Raw genomic sequence first — 19,190 nt, forward strand, 5'->3', positions numbered from 1 at the left:
TACAATGTCCCTAACCTGAGTCGAGTTAATAAAAGTCTCCATCAACAAAAAACTATGCCGGTGTATTTTGCCTATTGAATGATTTGTCTCCTAACTTATTCGTATTTTACCCCATATTCACATGGCCTGGTGATTGACACATCGATTGGAAACCACGACATGTGCTCCCACATTGAGCTCTACTTTTTGGGTCCATGCACCTACTTATTTCTAAACATCTAGAGTGCAACAATACCCCTGCCTCCTGATATGCCATATAACCTGTATCTCTCCAAGTGTGTGTGTGTGTGTGTGTGTGTGTGTGTGTGTGTGTGTGTGTGTGTGTGTGTGTGTGTGTGTGTGTGTGTGTGAGAGAGAGAGAATGTGTGCACGCAGATATAAGAAGTTGGGGTTGATGATCCACATGATGGTGATGGACCAGGACAGCTCTGGACCTCCTGACTGGCAGCTCCATCCTCAACCTCTCTTCCTGCCCTTCACACATGTGCAGGTAAGGCCAATTTTTAAAAACTCACTACATTGTCTGAGGCAAAAGTAGGAGAAAAGGAGTGTGCGAGTGAGTGAGAACCCGGTAATTATACATGTGACCCTTAAAGGGCGTGTGTGTGTCCTAGAACCAAGACAGTGGCAGTGTGTGTCTGTCTGCCTTTGGTTAAGGGTATCTTTAAGATACTACCTTGTTGTGGTAACATAATTTTGCTATTTCTGACAGGCAGCCAGTTTTCTGAAAGATGGTTGATGTCAGTACCAACATGTTGTGATGGAGGCTTCCACCTGAGCTGAACACAGAAACTTGCACACAGTGGTGAGTAAATCACTGAATCTGTTTTGTTCTGCACTAGACCAATAAGTATAGTACAGTAATAGTGACCCCTGTACAGGTCAGACGCTCTGTAACTCTTCAGCCTTGAGTTCTGCATTAAAATGATGGGTGTGATTTTTATGTAGTGCATTCTACGTATACCCTCTCGTGTGTGTGTGTGTGTCTGTGTGCATGTGTGCAGTTGGAAGCAGTCGTTCCTGTTCAGCATCGATATGCCAGTAATGGGTTTGATGAGCCACAGCATGGTGATGGGCAATCAGCATCAGGACCAGGGCAGCTCACAAGGAGAACCTCCTGCCCTGCCTCGTCATCCTCAACCTCCCATCTCCCTGCTCTTCACACATGTGCAGGTGAGGCCAACCTCTAAAATGCACACTTGACTTGAGGCAAAGGGGGAGAATAGGCCTGCGTGTGTGCGTGCCTGCCTGCCTGCGTGTGTGCCTGCGTGCGTGCGTGCGTGCCTGCCTGCCTGCGTGCCTGCGTGCTACACTTTAAGACAGTAGCAGTGTGTGGGGGGGCGTGTGCACAAGCATATGCACATGGTCATGTCATGGTCATGTCTTTCTGTAGGTAGATAGGGGGTGCTTGTTTTTTTCTTTATTTTCATTCATAACATTAGCATGCCTTTTTTTGACAGGCACGGAGCCAGTTTTCAGAGGGAGGGCTGATGACACCAGCAACTTTGGTGAACCTGATCAACCCAGCACCAACCACTGTGCCCCTCCTCCTCTGCCAACTGCACCACATGGCTCCACCATCTCAAAAAGGCACAGACACTACTCCTACTACTTCCTGCGAAGGATGAGAGAAGAGCCGACCGCCCCACATCGGCACTCACCACCTTCTACAGGGGTGTCATTGAGAGCATCCTGACCAGCAGCCTCTCTGTCTGGCAGCCGTCAAGCTGAAGACTAGAAGGCAGTACAGAGAGTGTGGTGAGAACGGCAGAAAAGCTCATAAGATCACCCCTACCAGCCATTCAGGATCTGTACACTTCACACTGTTCCAAGAGGGCAATGAACATCATAAAGACACAACTCATCCAGCATACAGACTGTTCTCCCTACTACCATCAGGGAAGCACTAGCCCAGCATGCGGTGCCGCACAAGCACACTGGGAAACGGCTTCTTTCCACAAGCCATCAGACTCCTCAACGCACTGAAGAAAACCACATGAATATTCCAAGGACACTGGAGAATATTCCATGAACACTTCTTTCACCATGCCACTTACACTTTACTCATTGCACCTTATATACAGCATCTTCACATCACCTGTATGATCTCCTCCTGCCGTGTGTGTGTGTGTGTGTGTGTCCACTGTGTTTGTGTATTTATTGTCCATCAGTATGTTAATCTTCTTATTGCACACTGTTTGTCTCTCTGTGTGACTGTATTTATTGTATGTATCAGTCTGTATTTCATGCCAATGCATTATTTTTAGTTATTAGTTAAACTGCACATTGGAGACTGGTCAAACACAATTTCAAACTTTGTGTTAACCCTCCATAGATTTTTATTAAAAAAATGGAGTCTAATCTACTGTACTACACAGGCTATCAACAGACCACACAGTTGAGTGCTGTTTTATGCACTCTGAATATGAGAAGGAGAGGTAACCGTTCACACTTCATAGTGTAAAAGTAAACAGAAATACATTTTCACATTTCATTCCTGTCTCATTCACTTCTTTGAGCAATGTATGTGGCCTACATGCAGGGAAGCTGACAGGGGGGACAAAGGGGTCCGTTGACCTGGGCCCAGTGAGACGAGGGGTCCAGGAATGGGTCCTCATTACATCATACCTGCAAACTCGTCACCTTTTGGTGACAGTCACCTTTTCCTGTCCAATTAGGTCATTCACGTGAATAGAAATAGAACCCCCGCTCTACACTGTCACCTTTTTTTCTTTGACGAGTTTGCAGGTCTGTTACATTGTATGTAGTCTATGTATTGAGTGGGGGGCCCTTTCAGATGACTTTGTCCTGGGCACAGCCAAAGCTGTCAGCGGTCCTGATTATGTACGCACAAACACTGGTTCTGATGGTAGGAAAAATGTTCTCTGTTTTCTGATGGCCTTTGAATTAAGACAGGCCAATCTGGAACCTCTCCTGGATAAAGAGGTAAGCTTCAATAGTGTGGTCACTCCTAAATCATAGACAGACATGGAGTATGGTAGGCCTATGGTAATGAAGAAATTGTTTTTCTCCAATAAAACAAACAAATAGCCTATTGCTATTTCAAATACTATTTCATATATTTTTTCATTAATATGTGCTCTTTCCAAGCTGACCACATTGCCACATAAATGTGGTGAGGTGACACTCATTACTTTAAAAAGTCGGGAATGTGTTGCTGATGTTTTACATCGTTTCAAACTTTTCTAAGTAGCCTATATCATGTCTTACCAAGTGAACAACCTCGCCAAAAAGGGTTTTTTAATTATTATTTTTCCGGGTGTGTTAATATCCTGGAAAGGATGTTTAATCATATAGCCTACACAGTGTTAACAGTGACCTAGACACACACAGCTAGGTAAGGTAATGTCAACGTCGTTGTGTTGACATTTTGGCGACCTGGTACGTTGCTATGACAAATTTGTGCATAGCGACACGAGTCCTAAACAGTAGGCTACAATGTCCGAGGTACGGGAAGACAAAGCAAAAGACATATTGGGATTAGAAAACGTGTGATTTATCTCACTTTCTTACATAAATTGTTGAGAATATTATGTCAGTGGAATGTTCAGTGAAACGTTTCTCTGGAAGATAACAATTTGCACGGGATATCTTTGTAACAAACATGGAGCCTTCATCCGGAAATGGCCTTGAAAATGACATCATGCAGTATCCCTTCAAGATTGGCCAATACGTCAAATGCCGGGAACGCCCATGGGCGTGCTTGCATTAAGGGTGGAACTGTTTTACTGCAGCTGGACCCTTCTCCAGTGAACAGTCATCATCAGAGCCTTGACTTTTGGAGCCGTTCACAAATTTCAATCTTGAATTACCAGTATATCAACAATGGAATGCTGGTTTGTTTCGAACCGCACCATATTTTCTTTTCCTTGTGTCATGTTGATTGTACGAATGCAACCCATGGGTGAATGAGGTGTGTATGTAGATGCAGATTTCCAACGTAATGAAAGCCAGATAGACAGGCATGCAAGATATGCATACAAAAAGATATAAAAGACATCATAAACACTATCTTTACTGTAGCAGAAGTTTGTAAAAAGGTCCAAAATAAAAGGTCCAAATGAGGAACGGACATGGTTCAGCTGTGTTGCTTTCTCTGAATACTAGTCACTGACTTGTATGTAGCCTATGTTTCAATATCAGATGAACGAGAAAGGGGATTCATCATAGTCCCAAGCTGATGACACTGATGCAGTGTGATGTGTCCCATCCCCCCCAGACTACAACAACACCCCAAAAGACGTTCGTTATCTGGGAAGTACTCTGCCTTGGCTCCCACGTGGTCGCAACCATTGGTAAGAACAACAGTCAAACACCTTTTATTTTGAAAACTGCCATTACATGACAATATTTCGCCCTTCACTATTATTCTGACAAAATACACACTGTTTTATTGTGCACCAGGTCCCTCTACCATCCACATCACCACCAAGTACTGCACTTCCATCTGCTCCTTCATCCAGGCCATCAAATGTCGCAAGTGAGGAGGAGGCTGACTCAGAAGTTGATATGGAATGTGAACTACTTGATCTGAGCAAAAGTTTTGAGGATTGCGGCATGAAAGATGTCAGCTTTGTACTGCCAAGCTCCCAGTCATCTTCCAGCGCAGGGACTATGTCGGGGTCTGGAAGCCTTTCTCAAGACACAGAGAGAGGGTGGGGACAGAGGAAGTGGTTGGTGAATAGTCGAGTCATAAATGGAGGTTCCGTGACCAACCTCTGGCAACAATGTTTTGATGATTGATTTGACCTCTATGGACCCTTTAGAAAAGATTTAGCCCCCATGTCCCTCGCAAAAATCCCGGGCTTTTTTGCTAGAGAGCCAAATTCAAAATGGCGTCCGGCGGCATCTCTAAAAAATAACTTTTGATCTGAATGACCTAGAATCATGTATGAAGGCACTTTTTCATATGAGTCAACCATGAGGATTCCAAATCTGACATCATTTTGGTTATAAAACTTCGTTTTGACAGCGAAATTCAAGATGGCCGCCATCTAGAACCGTTATTTTCGACCTTTTTAGGCCGTCACCGCCCAAAATTATCATATTTGGACTGGGAACCTCCCAATTTGTGTGACAGTATTTCTCATGTAAAGATATTGAGAGAATATCTGATCTACAAGCCCAGAATTCCTCATATTGGGAGGCGTAGTGGGCTTGAACACTGTAGATGGGCTATTTTAACAATGTGTCTTTTTTTAGTAGGCTATTATTTGACAATTTGGCCGATATTTTAGCATTGTTTGATGATTACTTTGGATGCAGTGATGGTCTTTCACTTTGAGAGTCCTTACATCATGACCCCACCCCCCCAAAACAGGGGGTCTTGACCCACAGGTTGAGAACCACTTATCTAGAAGGAAAAACCCTTCACGTTTCACATTTTCCAAGCATTCTTGCACAGGGAAGCCCGTTGAGGAACTCGAGGCAAGAGCTGCTGAAATGGAAGAAGTGTGCTCACAGCAGTGATCAACTTGGTTGAAGACAGTCAGTTTGTGAAGCTCCCCGAGCTGCAAGAACACTGTGTTGTTGAGGAATGTGTGGTCTTATTCAACCCCAATGGCACATACAGGAAGACGCAGAAGAGCAAGCTCATCTCGAAGATCTCCCTCCACCCTGTTTTGATTTAAGAATCCTATCTTGCTCTAATTCAGTGGTTCCCAACCTATGGGTCAGGACCCCCCTTATGGGTCGCCAAAGATCCACAGGGGGTCGCGGAGCCCTCTTGATTTTAAGGGGTTTCGTTTTAAATATATATAGCCCATGTTGAATAAAAGACAAAGCATTTAACTAATAAATGCATAGACGCAACAAATTGTAAGTGCTACATTAAACATTTATTCTATATTTGACCAAAGACAAATTGAGGAATAAAATAACTAAAATAAGTTATCGCAGGAAACGGAGGGCATCTTGTGACTCCGTCTCGTGCGGGCGCTCGCGTGGTTGGGTCACCAAAGCTTGCAATAGTAAAAACATGGGTCCCCTAAGAAAGAGGTTGGGAACCACTGCTCTAATTGACATAGGCATGATCTGGAGGATGGGAACCCCATCAGCAGAAGATTAGCAGACACAGGATGGCACCCTATACAAGTAGTTTGGGCTATGCCCAAAAACTGTCATCCATCATCCTTGCCTTCTCATGCTCCCAGTATCATCGGTGCCAATGATCCCTACAATACATCATACTTAACAAAAGAAGACGAACGAGACCTGCGCATACATGGTAATGCACATACACATGAAATTGACAAGTTCCCATCTGCCAAGTCTTTCAAAATGTTATTGTGTAGTGTCAAAAACAAGAAAAAGACTACACCATTAAGCAGTCTGAAGCTCTTCACTGTTAATTATGGTCAATGACAGTCAGGTTGTAGTTTCCCTGTTGTTATTGATGCAGCTGATACCTATGTCTACGGCAGCTTCCTGGCATGCTATGCATTAAGAGAGACAAAGAGACGGTCCTCTTCTGTGACCTTTTGACAGAAGAGATGGCAGATAGCCTGTAAAACAGTGTAGCTGCACAATGCCATGATGCCAACTCAAGGTTCTATGAAAAAGGAAAATCATCAGTGTATGAGCTCCCAGGGTCACCCCTATGTTGCCTGGGAGCTATGTTCCCAGAGTCCTATGTCCCCCCTGCCACCGGGGAACTTAGAACCCTTTTTTCAAAAAAGGGTTCTATTCCTGCTGCTTCCATGTAGACTGCTGAGGCATGACTAGCGAGGGTTGTTGTTAGTTACGGTTAGGCTGCCACTGTTCGCAAACTTGACATGAAATACGCATGGCAACCGTTCGTGCAAGAGATATGCATGTGAAGCATCCTGGGCCATACAATGCGGGGAACATGGGACACTTTTGAGAAAAAGGGTCAGTAGTTCCTCAGTCCCATACAAAGACCGGGGAATACAGGACCCGGGGAAGCTATACGCTATACTCCCAACCATGTTTGAGTGGCGATGGGTGGTTCTTTAGTGTGGGGTGGCGCACTAGATGCGGCAAGTAGTTGGGACAGAGGCAGTGTTGGCATAAGCTGTCTGCATATGGAGGGAGACAGATAAAAGACTTTCTCTTCATGGTCTTCGACTTGTAAGCACAGGCTTCAGCCATGGTGCTTTTCTTGTCTACATAGATCATCTGTCTCGTGAACACAAACAGCTGTTGTACTCCCTCTTCAAGGTGAACAGAGAGCAACCGAGAGTTGCTGCCTTGCCACAGAGCTCTTTATCACCTTTTCATGTACTGATGATTTTTCTTTTTCATAGAACCCTACAGGTAAGTTGGCATCACAGCCTGTAAAATAGTGTAGCTGCACAATGCAGTCTGCCATCTCTTGTCAGCAGGTCATGGAAGAGGACAGTCTCTTCGTTTCTCTTAATGCTTAGCATGCCAGGAAGCTGCCATAGACATCGGTATCAGCTGCATCAATAACAACAGGGCCACTACAACCTGACTGTCATTGACCATCATAAACAGTGAAGAGCTTCAGACGCTCAATGGTGTAGTCTTTTTCTTGTTTTTGACACTACACAATAACATTTTGAAAGACTTGGCAGATGGGAACTTGTCAATTTCATGTGTATGTATGTGCATTACCATGTATGCGCAGGTCTCGTTCGTCTTCTTTTGTTAAGTATGGTGTATCGTAGGGATCATTGGCACCGATGGAGCATGAGAAGGGAGCATGAGAAGGCAAGGATGATGGATAACAGCTTTTGGGCATAGCCCAACCTACTTGTATAGGGTGCCGTCCTGTGTCTGCCAATCTTCTGCTGATGGAGTTCCCATCCTCCAGATCATGCCTATGTCAATTAGAGCAGAGTTTCTCAAAGTGGAGCGCAAGCCTTCCTGGGGGGGCGCGGAGGCATCACAGGGGGGCCGTGTGACATCTGCCCCCCCCCATCCCCCCCCCCAAAAAAAAGATTTCCTATATGGCCAATAAGCCAATATGTTTAAAGTCCCCCTCACCAACATTATATTATTCATTGTCATTGATTTGAATAGAATAGGAAATGAACACACATCTGCACTGCATTCGACTGCAGTCCCTCTTTGTTTTATCTCACCTTTCCTTTAATTCTGCGCAGCAATTGCAAAATCAATTTGCGCAAGTACTGCTTTTGCTTAGAAACCATTTATTTCCTAATTTACCTCAGGTCAGACATAACTATGATAGCGCCAGCCAGAAGTGATTTTTACCCCACAAAAAGGGGGAGGGGGCACGGAGGCATCCAGACCCTCTGAGGGGCAAATGATGGGAAAAGTTTGAGAACCACTGAATTAGAGCAAGATAGGATTCTTAAATCAAAACAGGGTGGAGGGAGATCTTCGAGATGAGCTTGCTCTTCTGCGTCTTCCTGTATGTGCCATTGGGGTTGAATAAGACCACACATTCCTCAACAGCACAGTGTTCTTGCAGCTCGGGGAGCTTCACAAACTGACTGTCTTCAACCAAGTTGATCATTGCTGTGAGCGCACTTCTTCCATTTCAGCAGCTCTTGCCTCGAGTTCCTCAACAGGCTTCTCTGTGCAAGAATGCTTGGAAAATGTGAAACGTGAAGGTCTTTTTTTAACTAGATAAGTGGTTCTCAACCTGTGGGTCAAGACCCCCTGTTTTTGGGGGGTGGGGTCATAATGTAAGGACTCTCACTGCATCCAAAGTAATCATCAAACAATGCTAAAATATCTGCCAAATTGTCAAATAACAGCCTACAAAAAAGACACATAGCCCATCTACAAGCCCACTACGCCTCCCAATGTGAGGAATTCTGGGCTTGTAGATCAGATATTCTCTCAATATCTTTACATGAGAACACAAATCACAAATTGGGAGGTTCCCAGTCCAAATATGACAATTTTTGGGCGGTGACGGCCTAAAAAGGTCGAAAATAACAGTTCTAGATGGCGGCCATCTTGAATTTCGCTGTCAAAACGAAGTTTTATAACCAAAATGATGTCAGATTTGGAATCCTCATGGTTGACTCATATGAAAAAGTGCCTTCATACATGATTCTAGGTCATTCAGATCAAAAGTTATTTTTTAGAGATGCCGCCGGACGCCATTTTGAATTTGGCTCTCTAGCAAAAAAGCCCGGGATTTTTGCGAGGGACATGGGGGCTAAATCTTTTCTAAAGGGTCCATAGAGGTCAAATCAATCATCAAAACATTGTTGCCAGAGGTTGGTCACGGAACCTCCATTTATGACTCGACTAGAACGAATCAAACCTCTTACAACTCTTTCAAACATGTCCTAGTTGCATGAGTCTTATAACTGAGACGACGATCACCACCAAACTCTGAGTTTTGGCCTTTCAAACACATGACGCTAAAAACCTTGCAACTTATATACTGACAATTATCGCATGGGACGTGACAGGGGGGTGGGGGCCATTAGAGGTGTTACAGGTCCATCTAATTAGTATTCAACTAGCAGAGAAACAGGATGACTTACAATTACTTTTTCACTCATTGTAAGGAAACTTTCTAAATGCTCTTTTTACGTTTATGTTGCAAACACTTTTGTTTACAAGGTACAAACTTCAAAAGTCTTGGCTAAATATATTTACAGTATGTTTTCTTGCACTGACTGAAGACCTCAAACTTTTTTTTTTTTTTTTAAATACAGCTTTGTTTACAATCTAAATAAAAATTGTTTACATTATATTCACTTTACTGTCATATTCGTTTTGTGAGGCTTTTCAGAATACAACCATATGTGCCACTTCAACATATATGTTTACAGGTCAAGGTGTTGCAAACTAGGCCTACCTCAAAGCCCATGAGAGGCCTTGGACAAAAAAACCCCACAACAAAACAGGACTCTGCATTTTTCATTACTGTCTGACTGTAGCTTATGCTGTGTTGTTGAATGAATGTCTATTATGAATGACATTTTGAACAAATAAAGCCCAAACACAACTGATCTTGGTTCTTTCCATTTATTGAAAATTTACAATAGATGGTAATGATATTACTATAAAATTTACAATAGATAGTAATGACATCTACTCAGTATTATATATGCATTAGGTATATGCTTGTCAAAAGAAGCTGATAGTCTCTAGCAGTGCATCTGAACACAATTGAGGCAATAATGAATTGTAAAACGTGTTTGCAATGCTTGGCAACTGCAGTCGGGGGTTGGACATTTCCTGTTGTATCACAGTGCAGGTAGGCTATTTGGATGTAGCCTACGAACGTTTTTGAAGGTAAGATAATAGTGTAAGATGCTATTCGAATATATTGCGGAGCTCTACATCCGTGAATCCAACGTAGTCTCCGCTGGGAGATAGACACTTGCTTCTGATAAGGCTCACGATGCAGCTGGGAATCACCTTTATGTGGCCTGGTCCCAGTCGTAGCCCTCCAAGTGCCCAGTCGAGAAGAATTCGATATGCTACTAGCCGAAATTGTTGCCTATGGAAAAAATGATCACAGTGATTATTATGCAGTAATGCATGAGTGAGAACATACTCTGAATTGCAACAGTCTTAGGGGTCTTACACACCAAGGCGGTAAAGCGTCGCGGAACGGCCACGTTTTTTACCGGCGTCGGTGAAAATACATTGAAACCTATCTGTCCTTACACACCAACCGGCGGTAGTCGGGCGTCAGCGGCGCGGGAGCCGGCTCCGCGCCGCGCTGCATTTGGAAAATAGAACTCGAGCGTATTTTTCACGCCAGCGACCGGCGGTGTCTCATTCAAATGAATGGCAAAGTAGCATGCTAGCTTTGGCTGTGGCTAGGGTTTTGAATAGGACTGGCCGCGCACGCCGACGCTGTCAGTGTGCAAGGCAGAGAAAAGCACGCCGGCCAAAACTAAGCAGAAAGACCGCGTCCGTCCTGCGACCGTTCCGTTCCGCCTTGGTATGTTTTGGCCCTAACGGTGACAATTCGAATGTGCATCACACGTTCATTATCATGCTACTTACTCAACAGACAGCTGTCCATTTGGTCCTCCAGTTTAGTTTGGGAACACGAAAAAACGTTTCTACGACTCCGCGGTTCATCAAGGCACGAACATCCTCTATAGAGTTGTAAGACAACATGCCTGGTTAGAATCACCCAGCCGTTCACCTCCTGGACGCAAATCCCACTCGATAGCCTACAGCACAGCCATTCATCTTCGGTTTTCATCATAGAACAGTGCACCACCAGATACTGATCGTGAGCGCGCTACTGGTTGTAGCTTGGTCCGCTGTTCCATAGCCTGTCTCTGCCGATCCTTTCCAACAGCTCCTCATCTGTATACACAGACTCAAAACGATACGGACGGCCATCATACACAGTCATCTTCGAATTCAAAGTCAGAATCTTCTGCCATCATCTGTAAAAGAGAAAGTTTTCACAGCCTTGCTTGCTAACTGCTTACTTGCAAATGCAGACCGCAACAACAAGCGATGCAATGGCTGTCAGCTTGCTGCTGTCAGTGGTGTCGCCAGCCGATGACGTCACGGCGCCGCCTTCCCTTTCAGTTTTCAGAAACAAATGAGTACAAGTAGGCAGGGGTGTGACAGACGCGCTAAATGTTTGATTCGACTATGGCACAACTGTACAGTACAACATTTAAAAAGTGGGGACAACTCATTTATAGGCTTGGTTATATTGCCCCTACGGCTACCGTTGAGTGGATACCGTCTGACACAATATCTTCCAAACGGCACCAAATGGGAAAAAAGTGGTATGGGTGTGTAGAGTGATGTGTTTTACTACAGAAATAAGGCCCCATATGCAAAAAAAACGTTTTTTCCCTTTAAGCAGTATCAGGGCTGGACTGGGACAAAGTCAGAGTCAAAGTCGGCCAAGTCAGGTCCGCCAAGGATTGAGAGAGAGAATGAAGCCTGTGGCAATAATTTTAAGTCATCCATTATGAGCTATTTTGACCACAACAGGCAAAATTAATATTTAAATCTGACTCAGAAAGGTCAGCTGTAGCAGCATGAGGCCTGATACCACTACATTGAGGGGAGAACCAGGCCAAAATCATCAACAGCCCACCGGGCAAGTGCCCTGTATGCCATATGGCCAATCCAGCTATGGGCAGTATGCTTCTGTCACTCGGAGACAAAGAATCCATTTGAGTGTGGCGGTGGATGTGTGAGCACCTACCTGGGACCTTGGCAATGTGCGAATGGAAAATATGTCCAGAAGGGGTGATGCGGGGGCTGTGGGAAATATTAATCCTCCACGGCACACACAAGAGAGGCAGACCTTGGCCAGGTCTTAACACAGCTGACACTCATTCTGTCCTCTCAGGCTACTTCCTCCATATCCCAATTTCTCGCTAACTCCCATGTGAGCCTCAGGCGCAGAGATAGAGAGAGAGAGAGAGAGAGGTTTGTTCGGGCAGACAGGTGCAGGTGCAGATGACTCACTGCCTGTCAGTCTGAATTAGGGTTGGCAACCTCAGCCCTAAGAGGAGGCCAGTCTACAAAACCTGCCCTTGGCTGCTTTCTCTGCTCTTCATTGTATTCATTTTTGTGGAGGTGGATGAGAATACATGAACCTCACAGTGAGAGGCAGCCTGAACTCCGAAGTTGTAATCTAGTATCGCATATTCCGGTTCTATAAGACGGTTCTACATGTGTGAGGTTAGTGTAGACCAGTGATTCTCAAAGTGTGGTCCGCGACAGAGCTCAGGTGGTCTGCAAAGGGATTTCTACTTTTCCAAGACAAGCTAGCAGAAGGCTATATTTGTAACATAATTACAAAGCCAAACATGCCTCTAGTCATATTTCCACCACAATAAGACAGGGTTGTAAGTGGGAATAAAAAGTAAGTGATCTGCATCAATATTAAGCGTCGAAATAGCACCCGTCAACTCTCAATTCAGTTGACAGGTGGTCCCTGAACATTTTTGGGGGGACAAAGTGGTCCTCGGTCTGAAAGTTTGAGAATCACTGGTGTAGACCATTGACTTCATTATGTTAACTACTGCATACAATCAGCTCATGGAAGGAACGAGAGTTACGGATTGTAAACTTCCAAAGGCAGGTTGTACATCACTTTAACACACTTTGATGACCCAGAATACCCAGTGACTGTAATATTGCATCTCCATTCAGCCTTGGTAACATATTGCCCTCATAGTAGAGTTGCTATGGCTAGGGGTTGTCCATCATACTAATGGAGTGTAATTCATTGTGCTAGGTGGGCCAAGTGCAAATGTGTGGGCAAAAAAATTCTAACCCGGTGCCAATTTTACTGTGTGGGTTTGTGGTCAAAGATCAAAGTAACCACTAACAATGGTGTGGTGTGAATGATGGAGGATGAAAAAAGGGTGGGTGTGTATTAAAGTATAGAGAGTAACAGAAAGATAATGGAATGTGGTGTAAGAAATATCTCACAAAAATTGTATTGACCTCATTTCACATTATAAAAGTCATTTTGCCTACATTTTATCGCTGATAGATTTTTGCTTTCAGGCACATAATTTAAGACGTTTAATCACGTTATCTTCTGAAACACTATAGCTCCACAGTAAAATGAACATATGAGCATTAATGTGACATTATATATGCATAGCTACTTAAACTAAGTATGCATTTTTCATGTACCAAAGATGTGCCTATAGCAAGAGTTTTGCAAAGTGCTGGCCTCAGCCATATGTCATAGACTACTGTAAGGCATTTAGGACAAAAGAAATCACCTCTTTCTCCAAAATAATACTCACTTCTCACGATAGCCACACATTGTTTTCTACATGATGTGCACCTCTGCAAATTTAACAATTTGACATAGATATAATTTAGATTTCTAGACATTACCAAAGGCGTGCTTATGTTGATTTACTTCAAGTTGCACTGACAAAAGAAATCCGATTTCTGGAGAAAAAAAAACATGCCCGCCTCGATGATACTGACAATTAATACTCATCTTAAACACAAGATCAAAATGAAAGTTTCAGATTGGTTGCACTACAAAATAGGCATGTTTTACCACAGGGTAGCGCAGTTTTTTCTCTCTCTGTAAATCGAAATAGTATCTTCCCCACTTAATGATGTCGACATGCATCTGAAAATAGTCAGAAAATGACTGCATTCACAATTAGGGGTGTGCAAAATAATCGTCATATCGATGCATCGCGATACTTACTCTCACGATACAATGCATCGATTCATGACAAGGTATCGTGATACTTATTTTCTCAATATACTGCATGGATTCATGACAATTGATTATTTGATAACAATAAAATTCGATTTGCCACGAGTTATTTTGTTCAGTAGAGAATAGGTAATATTTCTGTTGTGATGTAAGCTCTCTCCCAGATGATAGAATGCTTAAATAGAATGAACTGACTTAAGAAAGCTACACAGCAACTGACAAATAAGCTGTATTTTACACATTTACTGAAGTAAATATCGCAATGCATCACAGCAGTACATGAATCGCAATGCATCATGATAGAATCGCATCGTGGCATGTGTATCGTGATGCGCATCGAATCGTGAACCCTTTGCCAATACCCACCCCTATTCACAATGAGGTGTTTCGGGGGGGAAAGGAAGAGTAGTTTCCATGGAGCAGTTACTTTGTTCTCCAGTTTCTCTTAAACATTTGCATGACAGGCACACTAGTTGTATAACAGGAATGACAGTTAAAAAAACATTTTTTTTTGTTTAAAGAAACATTTTTAGCAGTTTCTGTCTGGTGTACTAGATTTAACATTTAGGAAGCTTTTATTCAAAGTGGCACAGAAGTGCACAACCTTGTTTTGGGGCTTGTTAGGCTGCATGTTCACCGGGAGAGGAGAGCAGAAACGCAGCTTCATCTCCATACTGCTGTAGCTATTACGCCTCACTTCAAATGCCCAAAGAACACAAACAAAAGACATACAGATTCAGCCGCCCTTTGAAGCAAATACATTGAAAATGCCCTTTTTCTAGAGTTTCTCGATCTGAAGGAGAGAAATAACAAGGTTGGAAGAGTAGGGAATGGAAAATTGTTTGCTTTGGAAATCATAGTGAAGGGACAGAGGATGAGCACTTCAGAGGTTTAAGAGAGCCACTGGGCAGAAAAAAGGAGAGAAGGAACATTTCCAGCAGCCAGCCAACCACACTCAGATGAAGGATGGCAGTTTGAAATCGAAATGAATTTTTGAAATGAGAAATTCTCCCCCCCTCTGAGCCATTTGCCGGGGACTTCATTTTGCAAAATATAACAGACATTAAACACCCCTCAAGATGGCTAATCCCTAATCGGCAGTTCAATTTCCTTATTCGCCCCTTCACCCCTGTCCCCACCGCACTGCTCCTTCAAGCAACAAATGAAGTGTAATTTGCAAATCACAAGTGTGGAAATATTTTTTCCGAGACTCCCAGCCAAGGTGGGAGGTAGAGTGCGTGGGGGCAAGAGATGGGCTGAGTCTCAAATGCCGCACTTGTGCACTTCGGGCACTGTTTTTCAGTGCCTAGGGCGCTCAGGCTGAAAAGTTCAGTTGAGCCAGTGCACTGAAAGTGTCAGGATGATCCCCTAACAATGGTGGAAAAATGCAGTGCTTGAATGATGGACGCCGCATTAATCATAGGCCCGCGGACCAAAGTTGGGCCACGCTCTCAACCTCCCGGGCCGCAGACAACTTTCAATTTTTCACCAGTGGGCCGCGGGACCGTTATCAAATAGGCCTACTAGTGTGCGTCTTTTCCCTCCAAAGCAACACTGTCATAACGCAATGACCCGCTGTTTGTTGTTGTTTGTTGAAGGGCGATTCATTACGAACAAGACAGTAACACAGCCTGTGATGGTAAACGCAATTTGTGGGCTATCAGTGTTTTGAAAAAGAGAAATTACCAACCGGTTTCGGTTTCCAGCTGATTTGGCGACATCCTAACATCCTCACGTTTTAGTGGTAAGTGTTCAACCGTTAGGCTACTAAAAACCATTCTAGTTACTGAATCTTTATCCCTTACATTGTAAAAGGAAAGCGATAGTACCGGAGGTAGAAGATAATGACAGGGGGATACGTGTTTCGCAGCCACCGTTTCACCAGCTGTTCACTCCGACTGGTGCCTCGAAGTTTTGCCGCTAGTAGAACTAGCCTCTGAATTAGCGCTCTGATTGGTCAATGTTTCCCCCGACACACGTTGCCGGCCAATGGGAACGACAGGCAGAGGCAGACCAACAAAAGAGCAATAGAATGTTGCTCAACCGTAATGTCTGTAGAACTAGCAGATTCTATAGGCCTGTTTCCACCAAGCAGTACAGTATGGTACGGTGCAGTTCGTTTCGCTATTGTGTGCGTTTCCATGACAAAACTTACCGAACCGTACTCAATAAGGGGTACCAAACCGTACTGGAAAATGGTACCCTTCAGGAGGGGTACCAGTTTATGGTACGGTTCGACAATTATCTGCGTTTGTCCCTAAATATAAACATTGCTCCCGCGATTAACTTCAAAATAGCAATGGACATAACTGACAGGCTGATATAGGCCAGTGTTAATTTCGTGACGAAATATTTTCGTCATAAATATTCGTAACGATTGTTTTTCCCCTGACGACAATACAACGATGACGAAAAAAACAGCATGCGTTTGTACGAAAAATATAACGATATTGATTAATATTTTCGTCAAAAAAATAAAAATGTGACTACAATACCACCTGAGACGAAAACCAATAGGAAGCATTTTTGTTAATATGTCACTGAAACATTGGAAAAGAATTGCCTGCTATTTCGCAAGGCGCGAGCCTCATCTGCTTCGCGTCTCCTCTCTCCTCCCCTCCCTCACACACACACGCAGCAGGCACAGTGACAGGCAGTGACCGTGACCCTTTTTTAACAGCAGTAGCCTACTTTTCAGTGCAATCCTGGCTGGAGAAAATATTGTTGCCCATTTATCCATGAGGAAGAAGTTTAAGCAGTCATGAAATAGGTGGTGGTGCTGTCGCACAGTAGCAAACATCTTTCTCTGCATTTTTGTGGAACTTCACTCCCTGCGCTTTCATGAACCTGCTACCCGACGGTCGTTGTTTGATCTTTTTTCAATGTTCGCTAATGTTTGTAGGCTAATTTAAGGGTCTATGCGTAGGCAAAAGCCTTCTGATAAGAATCACTTTAGTGCCGATCGCAAAGGATTCGGAAGTGTGGAGTTTTGCGACTTGTTTCAGTGAAATAGGAAGTGAACGACCCTTCCACGCTTTCAAATGAGTTATTGCAATAACGTCCTGCGAATGCATGCAACCATGGACACACAACCATGTCAACGAGAACGCGTGTCACGTGCCATCACAACTTTGCATCAAGGGAGAGAGAGAGAGAGAGAGAGAGAGAGAGAGAGAGAGAGAGAGAGAGAGAGAGAGAGAGAGAGAGAGAGAGAGAGAGAGAGAGAGAGACGTCTTCCAACAGGTGCCGTGCCATTGTAATGCACTGAATGCTAGTCCAGGCTGATAACAAATGCGCAATAGCGACAGAGCACAAGAGAACCACTGACGCACTCGCACACAAATCGCAGAATGCGGTTTCATGTCAGCAAACAGGAAAACGTGCGCAATAAGCATTAGAAAACACCCAACTGCATGTCATCAAAACATGCAGAATTGCTTTAGAGCGCTTTCCTGATCATAATGTATTTGCGTAGCACACATAACCAGCTAAACCAGCTGTCAAGTGCTGCCGTCCGAAGCTAGTATGCTACAAAGCAAAGTTCCGTACCTCTCATAAAACCGTCTCTGTAGAAAGCCACAATACACAGAAACTAAACCAAAATACTTTAGGAAATATGACACCAGAAGCAAAGTACCCTATAATATTTGCCGCGGCGGGCTCAGTGATGAATGAAACAACTTAGCCTACCTGTACTGCTACCATCCGATGCCTTCTTCTAGCCCACCATGACAACTGGATTTTGGCTACGATTGAAACTTGTCACTTTCAAGACATTAACTTCGGTTATTTGACTGTTCTGCCATCAGCGACGCCACGACATAGGCTATGTGTTATTCCAAGTGGGAAATGTAGAGCTGTCTTTGCTAACTAACTTTTTTTCAGGAGCGCGCGAGTTTTACGCACAGAAGCAAAAAGCAGGCTATCTGCCTTTGTAAATGAATGGTGCCCAATGGAGTCTCTGCTCTTTAATTTGCTTCATGCTGCTTCTTCTCATATACTATGTTGCATTGTCACAACATTCATAGAAGACACAATAGGCGTAATATTTATTTAAAAAAAAACAAAAAAAACTTCCTCCACTGGTGAAGGTACCCACAGTGCGTACGGCCGTACGGCTCCAGGCGTCCTTGCCTGCATGCACCTACTGTACCCCCGCACCTACTGTACCCCCCATTTTTTCATAACGTGCAGTCCCATATTCCCCCGAAGTCGTTCTAAAATATCGACAGAAATTTATGAGTGTCGCGGCCATGATTTTTTTTACACATTGGACGCACTGGCTTATAAGACGCTCTGGCAGTTTTTTTTTTTTTTTACAATATTTTCTTATTAGCCTACAATATGTTATTTTAATCATTGATTTCCCCAAATGGTAGGCCCTATTTTAGTTTGACAATTTTATAGAGAAGTGTAGACAAGAGGAAATAATGTAATAGCCTATTTTAGTCGACTAAAATGAATTTAGATTTCGTCGACTAAAATTGTATGAATTTTAGTCGACTAAAACTAGACTAAAACAAAAATGATTTAGATGACTAAATTGTGACTAAAACTAAAATTACATTTTCGTCAAGAGACTAAAACTAAAACTAAATTAAAAATTCCTGTCAAAATTAACACTGATATAGGCCTGCATATCTGCATTTCTCTTCATTATTATTTTTTTAAATGGAGAAAACAAACATCTGGACAAACGTCTGAAATTCAGACGTTTTGGAGGATAATGAGGGAAGTCTCGTCTCGGAAAGCGGGGAAGTAAGCGACAGACTGGTTGCCTAGCAACTCACACGCAATTTACTCCACAGCAGCTGGAGCAGCGCAGAAAAAAGGGATTTGACTGTGAATCTACCAGAGGTTACGCCAAGTTTGGTGTAATAAGCAGCCACATGTGTAATACTAATATCAAAGCATTCTGTACTGTACCGTACTGCTTGGTGAGTACCGTATCCACTCTATCTGTCTGTCTGTCTCCGTCTGCCTACCCCCCCCCCCCCAAAAAAAAAACCCTCTTCGGATCTATACGATTCACGTAGGGTGACTTCATGTAATTTGAGCCATC

The 19,190-nt window shown here is 43.6% G+C and overlaps 1 long non-coding RNA gene across 1 annotated transcript; it reads left to right on the forward strand.

The window, feature by feature from the left end:
* Nucleotides 1–301: 301 nt before the first annotated feature.
* Nucleotides 302–2,095, forward strand: LOC134437263 (uncharacterized). Its single transcript, XR_010032375.1, has 4 exons — nucleotides 302–490; nucleotides 713–805; nucleotides 1,005–1,173; nucleotides 1,461–2,095. It is a non-coding gene; the product is annotated as an uncharacterized LOC134437263 (long non-coding RNA).
* Nucleotides 2,096–19,190: the final 17,095 nt, after the last annotated feature.

This window comes from Engraulis encrasicolus, chromosome 21, assembly GCF_034702125.1.
Source record: "Engraulis encrasicolus isolate BLACKSEA-1 chromosome 21, IST_EnEncr_1.0, whole genome shotgun sequence".
NCBI classification, from domain to species: Eukaryota; Metazoa; Chordata; class Actinopteri; order Clupeiformes; family Engraulidae; genus Engraulis; species Engraulis encrasicolus.